Source organism: Petaurus breviceps, unplaced genomic scaffold (assembly GCF_028583685.1).
Source record: "Petaurus breviceps papuanus isolate PSGF00001 unplaced genomic scaffold, PetGlider_PUasm1.0 551, whole genome shotgun sequence".
NCBI lineage: Eukaryota > Metazoa > Chordata > Mammalia > Diprotodontia > Petauridae > Petaurus > Petaurus breviceps.
The window spans coordinates 22,245,242-22,258,669 of record NW_027186372.1 but is presented as its reverse complement, the minus strand read 5'-3'; the positions used below and the strand labels follow the sequence as shown (position 1 = coordinate 22,258,669).

Here is a 13,428-nt window from a genome sequence, read left to right as displayed (position 1 = left end):
ACGCCTAAGTTTTTTCTCTAATGATGTGGCATGTATCTATGAGTACAATGGGAAAAACTAAACTGTGTTGGTATCCAGCAATACTTGTCATTTTTTATATGCCTGTAAGACTTAGGAACACTTATCTTGGGTGGGACTGCATCTGTTCTTTCTGCTTTTGAGGGAATAGAACTTTTAGTTTCATTCATTTCTTCAATAGTACTCACAAAGCACTGGATAGAATGTAGCACTAAAATGTAAGATACAGTTCCAGACCCTAATAACATTGTAGTTGAATGAAAGAAGTCATATGCCCTCGAAATCTTTTTTGCCACTTTACCCTGCCAAATTAATTTTATTAAGGTATCATCTTCATTATATTATTCTCCTCATCAAATCATTTCCTTTTTATCCCTATTGTTTATAGGGCAAGATCCATATTCTACTTGGTGTTCAAATCTCTCTACAATCTACCTCTAATTTATTTTTTCCATATTTCTCTCAAACAACTCCCCAGTGTGAGCTCTCTGTCTCAGATATACAGGGTTGTTTTGCCCTTTGACTGTGCTTTAACTTTCTTGTCTCCACGCAGGGTGACAGAGTGAAAGAACACAATTTGGAGCCATAGAAAGTGAGTTAAAATCCTAGTTCAGTTCCTTACTTCCTGTGCAACCTTAGGTAAGTCATTTAACTTTTTTGGATCTCAATTTCACCCTCTGTAAAATGAAGATGTTGGAAGAGAGGACGTCTCCGTTTCTTTAATGCTTGAAATCTCTCATTCTGTGACCTTGCTCTTACTCCTGTTCTCACTTGGAATGTTCCTTCCTCCTTCCTCTGCTAGTGCCTAGCCCATCTTGTCCAAGAACCTTTTCCTGTCCACTTATCCTTTCTCTGAAATCTTATAGCACGTAATTGGTTAAAGCTCTCATTTGACACACATACATGTTGCATTATATCATACAGGTGTCATACTGCCTTCTTTTCCTGCTAAGACAATTCAATTTAATAATTCAATAAGCATTTATTAAGCACCTACCATGGGTCAGATACTATGCTAAGTGCTAGGAATACAAAAAGAGGCAAGATAGTGCTTTCTCATCATATTTATATACCATAATTTGTTCAACCATTATCCAATGAGTTCCCAGCGCTTTGCCACCACCACCACCATTACCACAAAAACAAAGACCAAACCCCTGCTACTAATCCAGTAGGCCTGTCTCCAGCAACCTCCCATCTCCTCACTTCTAAGGCATTCTTTCTATCTGTGATGATTTGGTGGATCAGATAACCAAGCTAGTTATAATTGTAAAATGAGTAAAATAAGAGTAAATAGGCTCTGAATGAGAACTTGAGAGGGCTATCTTATGATTAAAGTACATGAGCTTAATTGTGTGGATTTTGGCCTCCTTAGTTGCTTTTAAGTTCTTTTTTTTTTTTTTTGCTTTTTGGAGGGCAATTGGGGTCAAGTGACTTGCCTAGGGTCACATGGCTAGTTTTTGTTTTAAGTATCTGAGGCCATATTTGAAGTCAGGTCCTCCTGACTCCAGGGTCAATTCTCTATTCACTGCGCCACCTGGCTGCCCCTTTTTAAGTTCTTTTTGCAGTTATGGTTAGTTGCATTCACCAAATGTGAACTCAGAGTAAGTGATAATAGTAGTAATATTAGTGAAGTAATAGGGACTCTAAGCATTAATACTTAGGGGAGGAACAGGCAGTTGCAGAGATAGACTTCTGCTGGACAGAAAGAAAAACTGACTGACAGTCACACTTGGTTTAAAGTGGAATGGGTTCTGTCAACAGGTAATCAGGTTTTCTTCCTGTAAGCTTCAGACAAAAGCTAGATGGCCACTTGTAGCTATGATATATAGAGAGATTCTTGTCCAGGTTTGTATCACACCGAATGACCTTTAAGATCTTTGTCAGCTCTTGAATTCTATGAATCCAGGAATCCCAACAACTGTGTAAGGTAGGTATAACAGGTATTATTATACCTATTGGAGTGTTTGGCACTGGACCTGTGATTCCAGTGGGATAGGCAACTTCTGGTTAAGCAAGCTTCCTCTACCAAGGCAGGTGAACACCTTTTCTGCAGCTAAAAGTCTTAGAGATTTTGCACATAAGATAACTGAGATTTAGAGAAGTTAAATGACTTGTCAGTAGTTACCCAGAAAATGTGTATTATCTTGCAAGAGGCAAGATTTGAACTTGGATCTTGCTGAATCTAAATCCAGCACTCTGACTTACTGTATTCTGGATGATAGAAAAATAGGATTAAAAGGACATAATAGTTGTCCTCTAGGAAAAGATAGGGCAGCTAGGTGGCTCAGTGAATAGAGCACCGGCCCTGGAGTCAGGAGGACCTGAGTTCAAATACGGCCTCAGATACTTAACACAAAACTAGCCATGTGACCTTGGAAAAGTCATTTAACCCCAATTTCCCTACCTTCCCCTCTCCAAAAAAAAAAAAAAATGAGTTGGAGGAAACACCAAACCACTCTAGTATCTTTGCCAAGAAAACCCCCAATAGGGTCACAAAGAATTGGTCATGACTGAAAACGACTGAAAAGGTGATCTTGTGAAAGGTACAGACATGAAAAACAAAGGGGACAAGAGGAGGTAACAGAAAGTATTCAATACAGAGGGAAGTCCTGTACAAGTTTCCTGAATTAAGATCCCTGCCTTAGGGACTGCCACCTGCCGGAAACAAAGGGCCTGGCACATGCCTGAATTAAGATCCCTGCTTTAGGGACTGCCACCTGCTGGAAACAAAAGGCCTGGCACATGCAGAGCTAAGGTGCCAGCTTTACTCCAAGGGACGTCCTAGGATTTAACTGTCATTGCTTTAGCTCCAACATTAAATGCCACAAAGCTTTACTCTTTTATCATTACAAAAGCATGGCAATGTTTCCATTTGATTTCCCTAAGGACATGGCAAACAGTTTAATGAGGCCATTGAATTAGGCCATTCAATATGTGTATCACTAACAGGACAGAGAGACTTACCCTTCTTTCTTATATGGTGAAACACAAAAGAGGACTTGGAAGGACCCAGGCCCAGCTCATCTAACTCTAAGTCATATGACTTAGAGTTTATAGCAATGCCGACATTAATATAAAACTAACATTTGCAAAATGCTTCACATATGTTATTTAATCTTCACTACAACTGTGTGAGGTAATAACACTACCAATATAACTAGAATTTATACAGTACCTTAAGGTTTGTGAAGCACTTTATGAGTATTATTTATTTTCTCTTCACAACAATCTTGGGAGCTTTGTGCAATTATTATTCCCATTTCATAGTTACAGATACTGAGGCAGGCAGGGGTTAAGTGACTTGTTCATGACTGAACAGCCAGAGTCAGAGACCAGATTTGAACTTAGGTCTGACTCTGGGGTCCTGTACTCTATCCACAATACCTAGCTGCAGGTAGGTAGCTCCTACCTTTAGTTCTAGTTTCACATATGATAAAACTGAGTCAGAGAACTTATATTTTGCCTAGTTCACATACCAAGCAAGGCTTAGGTCCACATCTTTAGACTCCAACTCCGGCATTTGTTGCATCACATGAATTGCTTATGGCTTAACTTTTGATGACTATTGTAATTTGGGATACTGTTCAATGCGTTTATGTGAGTTTAAATGCAGAGATTTTGGCTGATCTAAGTGTTCCTTGGGGCTAAACTGGAAGAGCAGGTGTGTTTTCTCCTCTGCCAAGCTGTAGGATTGATGCTAGGGAAAATGTTGATTTGGAAAGAATTGGACCCTTGGGACTAGCGATAGTAATCAAGAGAATGGGGAAGGGGGTGGGTAAGGATAGCAGAATGGACTAAGTGAATGGCTTCCTTCTATCAGCTACATGTAGCACCACTGCACAGGGAAGCTAAGAAAACTACATCACTCCTGTACCATTCCAGCCACTGCATGCCATCTAACCTAATGCCAGTCCAATGTCTCAGTTTTCCTTGACCAAATATCTAGCAACCTTTCAGAGGATCAGGGTCTTAGGGTTATTAAAGGCATCAAGGTCTCCTAAGGTTAGTAATAAAAAAGAGTTGCCCTACTCACCAAATTGTCACCTTTGACTAGGCAAGAGCCATCAATCTGCTGGGGTTTCCTTTGGCAAGGCAAATCTGAAAGACAGAAGGAGAGAAAATCAATGTGAAAAGCAGAACTTTGCCTTAGAATTGTACAATGCACAAGAGCTGTGCTTATATCTTTCAATTTGGATGATTCCAAATGTTGGACAATCTCTATGTATAAGACTAGGTAATATCCAGGGTGCCGTATTAGAGAAGTCTATTAGAATGTTGGGTCAATGTTACAGCAATCTCTTCCCTCTCTTGTCTACTACCCCTGCCCCCAGTCTATCACTATTTATATATCTCATAGTCAACAAAGAAAAATGCTTAAGTGATCTTTTTTTCTATTAGCCTAAATCAGGATTATTGGTTTCTGAACCCCCTCTTTAATCTGTTCCCCTCCCACTTCTTGTACATGCTATCAGATTTTTTTCCTTATATACAAATTTGATTATGTCTCCCCTCTGCCCCAAACCCTTCAATGGTTCTCATTATCAACCAGATAAAGAATAAACTCCCTATTTTGGTGTTTAAGCTTCACTACAACATGACTCTTCCTTACCTTGATAGGCAGCCTTATCTCATATTTCTCTGGAATCAGAACATTTACATCCTACCTCTGACAATAACTGTGCAACTCTGAATAAGTCATTTAACCTACTGAAGCCTCAGTTTCTTCAGCTACATGAGTGACAAAAGACCAAATTTGATTAATAGGCTTGCTTCCTTGGGGTTTAGACTAGATGGCCTTCGAGGTCCCTCCCTTCCAGTTCTAAATCTGCTTTTGAAATCTGTTTTACTTTTACAATATCTCTCTTATATGTTTCCTTCTCTCCACTCAGAGATCCACTGACCTTATACAGGCCCTTATAACTTCATACTTAGATCATTGCAATAGCCTGATTCAAATCCCTGCCCCCCCCCAATCCTTCAGTCTATCTCTGTTTTGCAAAATACATGATTTTCCTAAAGTGCAGGTCTGACCATGCCACTCCCCTACTCCATAAACTCAGGTGGTTCCCTATTACCTCCAAGATGCAAAGCAAAATCCTGTTTGGCATTTAAACTCTTTGTAAGCTGGCTCCTTTCTGTCTTTCTAGTATCACATTTTATTCCCCATCATGCACTATGACTCAGCTCCACTGGTTTTCCTCAAGCACAACACTATTTTTTGACCATGCATTTGCACTGTCTGTCCTCTGTGCCTAAAATACTTGCCCTTCCTCATTTTCAGCTCCTAGGTTCCTTGAGTTTCTTCAAGACAGCTCAACTCCCCGCTTTTGCAGAGGAAATTCCAGATTTCCTTTCATCCCCCCTTCCCTCCAAGATTACCTTTCCTTCACATTGTATATCACACATATGTAGTTTTATTTTTTTGCATGCTGTCTTGTAATGTAATGCCAAGGAAACTTCCCAAGGTTCAAAATACCAGCATAGGTGCTCTCCATTTTATTCAGTGACTAATTAAAACAGAGAAGATCAAAATATGGCATCATTCAAAATACAGCAATTACTAAGTGTGATTTAATAATCTCCAAGTACTACCTGATTTAATCAAGTACTTCCCCACCCCAGGACATTACATTAATTTAATCAATTACAAAATTCCTCTTCTAAATACTACTCCACCCCTAAGCTGTACCTTCATCTAGTCCATCACAAAGCCCCTGTTCTCAAATGGAGATTAGTTTCCAATCATAAGTAAAGTACCTTCATTTGTTCAATCACAGAGCACAAAAAGGTCAAAAGTTCCCCACCCCTGGATCACAATTGAATCTACCCCAGAGTGACAACAAGTTTAAGCACAGCACTTAATACCCAAATGGAGGTCTTTTCTTCATCTTGACACAAGGCAAGTTCTCAGCAATCTTTGTTCCTGGGGAGACAAAGCTTAGCAAGGCCACAAGATACATTGCCAGTCTCTTCCTTAATTCATTCTCTGTCTGCAGAACAGTCCTAGGACCCCTGAAAACATTAGCAAAACCCTCTTCCAGGATTTCTGTAAACATACAACAAGAGAATACTTCTTCAGGGCTTCTGAACCAACAGCAAGTTTCCAAGAATTCTGCAACAACAGCACTGTCCTTCACCAGTGGACAGTATTCACTCTCTGTCTGCAGAACAGTCTCAGGAGCTCAGAACCAACAGCAAGGTTCCAAGAATTCTGCAACAACAGGACTGTCTTTCACCAGTGGACAAATCTGGCAAAACAACATCAAAACAGACAAAGTACCAGCATAACAGCCATGTCTCCTCAGTCCTTGGCAGCTCTGGGTGGCAGCTCTCAAAAGTCTTGGGCAATTCAAAGTGGCCCTCAGCAATCCCCTCAGTCTCTCCCTCTGCCTCCAAAGGTGCTGCTTCCAAAAAATTCTTCTGCCTCTCTCTTGTGTCTCTCCAAATTGATGTCACCAGCTCCTCCCAGTTCAGCCCTCTCTTTTCACATCAACAAGTCCATCCCACAAGTGGAATTAACAAGCTCTGGGTTTTAACACCAAAAACCAAGCCAATACAGGGAATCTTTATGTTCCATTACTATTACATGTCTCCATTGGAATGTTAACTCCTTGAGGGCAGAGAAGAGCTTTGCCTTCCTTTATATCCCCAGTACTTATCATGGTGCCTGCTACACAGCAAGTGTTTGATGCTTGTTGACTGATTGTTGTTTGCACAATCTATGATGTTGCAACCAATGCTTTCCTTCTGCTGTGCTTTGGTTCTCACTTTCCATGCATCCATCCTGATAGTGTTCAAATTCTACCTGTCCTTCAAAGCTTATATCTAATGCTTCTGTCTCTCTGAAGCTTCCCCTCATCCGCTCAAGCTGGGGAGAGTTGAGGGCAGATTAGGTAGAGAGAGATCTTGTTGTATTGCTTAGAGGTGGTGGGCAGTAACACACCAGTCAGGGGAGGTGGCTTCTGTGTTTGGACGGACCCTAGAGGAGTACTGCAGTTTATACCATATGGATATCAAGACATTGATATATTGGTGATAAGAGTATATTAGTTGCTCTTGGTTTTCTATCCCTTTTCTGAATCTGTCATTTTCTGAGTTCCTTTTAGGTTGTTTGGAGAAGGAGGGAGGGGACACTTGATGATAAGCTCCTAGAAAGAGCCATAATCCCTAGCATAATTCCTTTCTCACATTAAGTACTCAATAAACATTTGTTGAATGACTTATATGAGAGAAAATATCACCCCAAACCCAGCTATAGATTTTAATGAATACTTAACGCATGCTCATGATGCTGTGGACAATGAATAACTCAGTAGAAATGGGGGTGGGCATGCATGTGGAGGGGCAGAAACCACAAGAGAAAGTGGTTAAGGTGGGGTGATCTTTTATTTGTTTCTGACTTCTCTGTCCAGGACTGTTGTGATTCTCAATCAGAACTTAAAATATACTTAGTAAGTAAAATATGCTCAGTAGGTAGGTGGTCTAGTGGATAGAACTCTGGGTCTGAAGTAACAAAGACCTGAGTTCCAATCTGTCCTCAGATTTGTGTAAACCTGGGCAAGTCATTAAACCTTTGTCTGACTCAATTTCCTCAATTGTAAAATGGGGATAATAAAACACCTACCTCCCAGGGGTGTTGTGAAGATTGAATGACATAATATCTGTAAAGTGCTTACCATAGTAGGCATGTAAAAAATGATTGTTCTCTTTCCTTCCTTTTCCTTCTTCTTTCTCTACCTACAATTCCTGTCATTAGGCCAGGGAAGACTCATATTTTTGTGAAGCATCCACTTCTGTTTTTCATAACAGGTTTTGGAAAGTTGTAGGAATGGGAATGTTCTTTTTACACCAGGGTTCCTTAATGTTTTTCAAAGTAATTTGCAATTCAATTTTATCTTCATTTTGTATGAAATTTTGCAGCTATTTGGAAGATGGGGGAGAAGAACTAAATTGCACCCTACTGGTTTTACTTTGACTGCATCAATAAAGAGACTGTTGATCTGGTTCCATAATTAGTTTCTGTTTTCTAAAAAGGCCCTAGGAGGGAGTTGAGAGAGTGACAGTCAAGTCCCCTCTACTTAATAACTCTTTTTAATAGAAAGCGCCCAGCACAAGGTTTATCTAGTTGAGGCTGGGGCTCTGTTTTTCCCCCTTTCATAAATATCATTCACACAATATTTATTCAGGAATTATGCTAGGGATTATGATTCCCTCTGGGAGCTTATTGTCAAGTATTCTCTCCCTCCTCCTCCATACAACCTAAAAGGAACTCAGAAAATGAAAGATTCAGAAAGAGTATAGAAAACCAAATTTGAATAATACATTCTGATCTACTCTATTGGTATCTATACAGTGAAGGGGGAAACTGAGGATCCAGGTCACAGCCTTATTCCTCTATACTCCTTCTTGTATCAGGTTTTAGTGCCCAGGCCTGGCTTACTAATTCTATACTTTCTTTCCCTAGTTTTCTCCCATCCATATTCACCGAATCCTCTCCTCATCATTCTAAGTTTCCACAATCAAATTTCTCTCCTTGCCATAGATCCACTCACTCCTGTCCAACAGATGAATCATTCTTTCTATTCCACATTGATTTGTGAACTCCCAACACTCAACAGAAATATTTGCTTTCCACTTGGCTTTTTCTTTCCCCCTCCACACTAAGACCATTTTCAAACTTCCAAAATAAATAATTGCAGAACTGAGGACATACCCTCGTGTCCTTAAATAGGTTCAGGGAATCTCAAGCAGCTGCATGGCCCCTACACTTGTGCAGAAATAGAAGTTCCTCCTTTTCTGAATGGCCTCCTAAACTGAAATTCAGAAGAGGGAGATATCACTTCCAACTATGGTACTCAGGGAAGTTGCATGGGGGAGTTGGCATTTGAATGGTTGTTTCAAAGGACTGATAAGATTTTTGATGGGTAGAAATGGGGTTAAAGGAGATGAGCATTTCAAGCTGGGAGAATGGACTGGATAGAGGTCAGAGGTGGTAAAAACATAACAGGTGTTTCAGGGATAGTGAAAAGACTAGTTTAGCTGAAGCAAAGCATTTATGTAGGGATTAAATGTGAGATTATGACAGAAAGAAAGATAGGGGGTTGTGGCCCATAGTGTAAGAAGCACTGGATAGGTCACTGGGTGGTAAGAAAAGGGTGCCATTGAAAATCCAGGAGGTAGCTAGGTGACATGGTGGGTAGGCTGCTAAACTTAGGGTCAGGAAGACCTGAATTGGAATCTTGTCTCAGACACTTACTAGTTGTGTGATCCTGGGCATCAGATCACTTAACCTCTCTGTGCCTCAGTTTGCCCATCTGGAAATGAGCATATTTCACAGGGCTGTTGTGAGACTCAAGTGAGATGATATATGTAAAGTGCTTTGCAGTTTTAAAGCACCCTATAAATTCTAGCTTTTATTAAGTGAAATCTCCTATCTCTTCTATCATCTTTTGGCCATTGTTGAATGACCAGCAGTTACCATGGATGAATTTTTGATTCTTTTTGGGTAAAGTGGCCAATGGGAAGGAGATTAAAGATCATTCTATAAAAAGGATTTGTTGAAGGAAGTGTGGATACATTCTTAGCCTAGAAAAGAACAAATTTAGAGGGCCAAGATAGCAATCTTTAATTGTCCGAAAGTGTTGAAGAGTAAGAATAAGAAACTTATTCTGCTTGGAGTCAGAGGGAGGAATTAGAGCAATGGGTGAAAGCTGGACAGAAGCAATTTAGGCTTGATTTATGGAAAACCTGCCTAATTCTTTCTGGCACAGGGGGGACATAGGAACATGAAATTTCATCGGTTTATGTAACTTCCCTGTGTGAAAACTCCTTCCATCAGATGCAGATCAGAAAGGTGTTGGTAATGAATAGACTTGAGAGAGCTGCCTGGGGCACTGAGATGTGCATTGTCCTGCCCATGATCACACAACCATATGCATCAGAGGAAGGACTTGACCTTGGGTTTTCCTGACTCCAAAGCTGACCCTCCATGCACTACACCACACAACCTCTCTCCTAATAATCAGGGCCATCATTCACATGGGAGCAAATTCCCCATCGCTGAAGATCTTTGAGCAGACCAAATGACTACGTGTCAGCAAGGTTGTACAGGGCATCCTTTTTGGGTGCTAAGCTAGGATCCCTTCTACCTCTGGGTTTCTGTGATTCTTTGATATAGTCACCTTGCAAGATCATTTCTCTGGGCAGAAGATATTTTCAATTGAAAGTCTGCCTTCAAATGCCTTTTTCAAGCTTCAGCAAAATGCAAGAATGCTTGGTTAAGTTGGAGATATTGTCTCTGCCATTGTTAGCCAGGAGAGTTGAATGAATAGGCGTGTGATCAGCATTTTATTATTTCTGTCTCCACCATCCCTTAACATATCTTCCATCAGAAACGTGTCTGTACTTCATAAATAATGTTTTGCACAGATGCTTATCCTGGATTAATACTTCTCTCAAACCCTTCACATACTGGAAACTGCTTTTTTCTACTTAATATTTTAATCCATGTGAGACTGTGTCCTCACAAAATTCTATTTACAACATTCTTCCAAAAATCCCTGATTTACTGGATTCTTAAAAATTAATATTTCTTAACTTTTTTTGGCATCACAGATCCCTTCTCAGACTAACATTTTTAAATAATGGAAGGAAATGCTAAATTTCAGCCAGAGGTGAGTGGAAATAAAGATGTTTTTTTATTTTATTTTTTATAGAAGGATTTTCAGTCTCCTTCCCAACCTGGCCACTTTATTCAAACAGAATAAAAAATCCACCCATGGATTCAGAGTGCCTGAAATCTGTTTACTGTGGTAGGGACAGATGGAAGGAAAATGCATGGACCTGGAGTTAATAACTCCTGCTCCAAATGTACATTAAAGGTATGACTGGTTACAATATAAAAACATTTTTTTTTTGTTGTTAACTCTTCACTCTCCTCAGAGCACTTTCACATCTTATGTCTTATATGATCTTACCCCGGGGATATTATTATGCCCTTTTTAGAGGTGAGGATACTGAGGCAGGGAGAAGCTAAATGAAGTAGGATTTATGGATTCAGAAATTATGCCCTCACATAAACTACTTTGATAACTCAAGTGCCTGAGGTTCCATTTGTATAGAGTCCAGCTTCATTGATGTAGATTATAATCCTTTCTATACCTTCCTAGGTGGTTTCATGAGCTTCAGGGCCCCCAAAACATCTGTTATTGGTAGCTACCCCTATGATGATGAGAATATCCAAATTTAGTTCGATTGTCCCTCAGGACCCCACCCAATCCTTATCCCCTCCCTCCCCTGCTCCATCCAGTTCACCACTGGGCTCAAACCCTTGGCATCATAGCTGACTCCTTCCTCTCCCTTTTATGATGGTTGCTAAATCCTATCACTTCCTGATCCAGAAAAGCTTTTGCTCTCAGCTCCACCTGTCTGTTTTTCCTACAAATAACAAGTAGTCATTTGGTCTCTGTTTAAAGATCTCCAGTGATGGGGAATTTGCTCCCACATGAGTGATGGTCCTGACTGTTAGGAGAGAGGTCGTGTGATGTAATGCATGGAGGGTCAGCTTTGGAGTCAGGAAAACCCAAGGTCAAGTCCTTCCTGTGACACATATGACTGTGTGATCGTGGGCAGGACAGTGCACTTCTCAGCATATTTCCTACAAACAACTTTGTTCAGCGCTTCTTGATTAGACTGTTGTGAGAGCCTCCCAACTGGTCACAGGATCACCATTTCATTGCCTCAGGGTTGAAAGTGACCTTAGTGAAGATTCCCCTCATTTTATAGATGAGGAAACAGGCATAGAGAGATGAGGTTGTCCAAGGCTATATAGCTAACAAGACGAGAAGTTGGGATTGGAACCATTTCTTCCTAATTCCCAACTCATTGTTCCTGCCAATTTATGTGAAAGTACTTTGAAGAGGATAAAGTGTTAATAACAAAAACTTGTTTGTATATTATCATCAGTTATGCCAATAATGAATTTTTATAGCAGGAGTTCTTAACTTAGGGTTCATGGATTTTTGTGAGCAGAGTTCTAGGACTCTGAACTTGAACAGGAGGAAAAAAAACATATGCCCTTATTTCTACTGACTGCTGGCTGAAATTTAGCATTTCCTTCAATATATCCTTCATATTGCTGTCTAAGTATTCATATTTAACACAACTTTATGATCATGTCCCCTTCTGCCTAAACTATGCCCCCAAGCCTTTAGTGTTTATTGCCAATAAATGATAAACTCTCCTCTCTTCTTCTTTCTCTTCTCCTTTTATTTCCCAATCTCTTAAATAAGCTATCCACAGCTGTTGCCACCCATTTCCTCCCTCACTGCTTTCTCCTCAATCCTTTGAAAATTGGTTTTGTCCCATCATTGTATGGAATTACTCCCTCACAGACCTTCCGTTCTTCCCAGGATTCTTTCCTTGCCTGTCTTCTTTTCACTCTTTGCTTCATCTAAGTCAGAGATAACCAACCCCTGGTAAGTTCATTTACTGCCTCGTCTACAACTATCACTGCAATTCAGTCTCTACTTCCAGTCCTGGTCCCTATCCTAATACATAGATGTGAATGTCCAAGTGCTGATAGGATGTCTTTCCCTTAATGTATCCACTGGTACTTCAAATTCCACATAAAATAGAAATAATATTAATAATAATGATATTTATGGGGCACTTTAAGGTTTGCAAAATGATTTCATATGTGTTTTCTGATTCTCAAAATAACCTTGGGAGGCTGGTACTATAATTATCCTCATTTTCCAGATGAAGAAACTAAGGCAGAGAGGTTGTGTCTAGCTCAGGGTCACCCAGCTAAGTAACATCTGAAACAGGATTCAAATTCAGTCTACCTTATTCCAAGGATAACAGCCAATCCAATGTCCATATATACTACAAACCAAGCTGATTATCTTTCCTTGGAACCTGTTCTTCCTTCTGATTTTTATGATTTCCTCTTAGTGGCATAGTTAATCATTCATCTAGCCTCTTATGTTAAAAGCTCTGGTGTTAGACTTTCTTTTCCCCTCACTTCTTGTAGGCAATGTTCAAATCCTGACACACACACACACACACACACACACACACACATTGCTTTTTGGAAGGGGGAAGGCAAGGCAATTGGGGTTAAGTGACTTGCCCAAGGTCACAGGGCTAGTAAGTGTTAAGTGTCTGAGGCCAAATTTGAACTCAGGTCCTCCTGACTCCAGAGCAGGTGCTCTATTCACTGTGTCACCTAGCTGCCCCAAATCCTGCCACTTTTATCAGTATATCTCTCTTCTTTCTAATTCTGGTGCCACCAACCTAACAAAGGTCCTCTTCCGCCTCCCCCTTTATATTTCTCTTGAGGCAGTCAGGGTTAAGTGACTTGCCCTGGTCACACAGCTAGTAAGCATCAAGTGTTTGAAGTCTCAT

General features: G+C 40.3%; 1 protein-coding gene across 21 annotated transcripts in view; it reads right to left on the bottom strand.

The window, feature by feature from the left end:
- Positions 1 to 13,428, bottom strand: part of ATP10B (ATPase phospholipid transporting 10B (putative)) — a 326,335-nt gene that overhangs the window by 219,552 nt on the left and 93,355 nt on the right. For all 21 annotated transcript variants that reach the window (XM_069102445.1, XM_069102457.1, XM_069102453.1 and 18 more), the window contains one exon: positions 4,055 to 4,119. The gene's annotated coding sequence lies outside the window, so the exon portion shown is untranslated. The remainder of the gene's footprint in view (positions 1 to 4,054; positions 4,120 to 13,428) is intronic.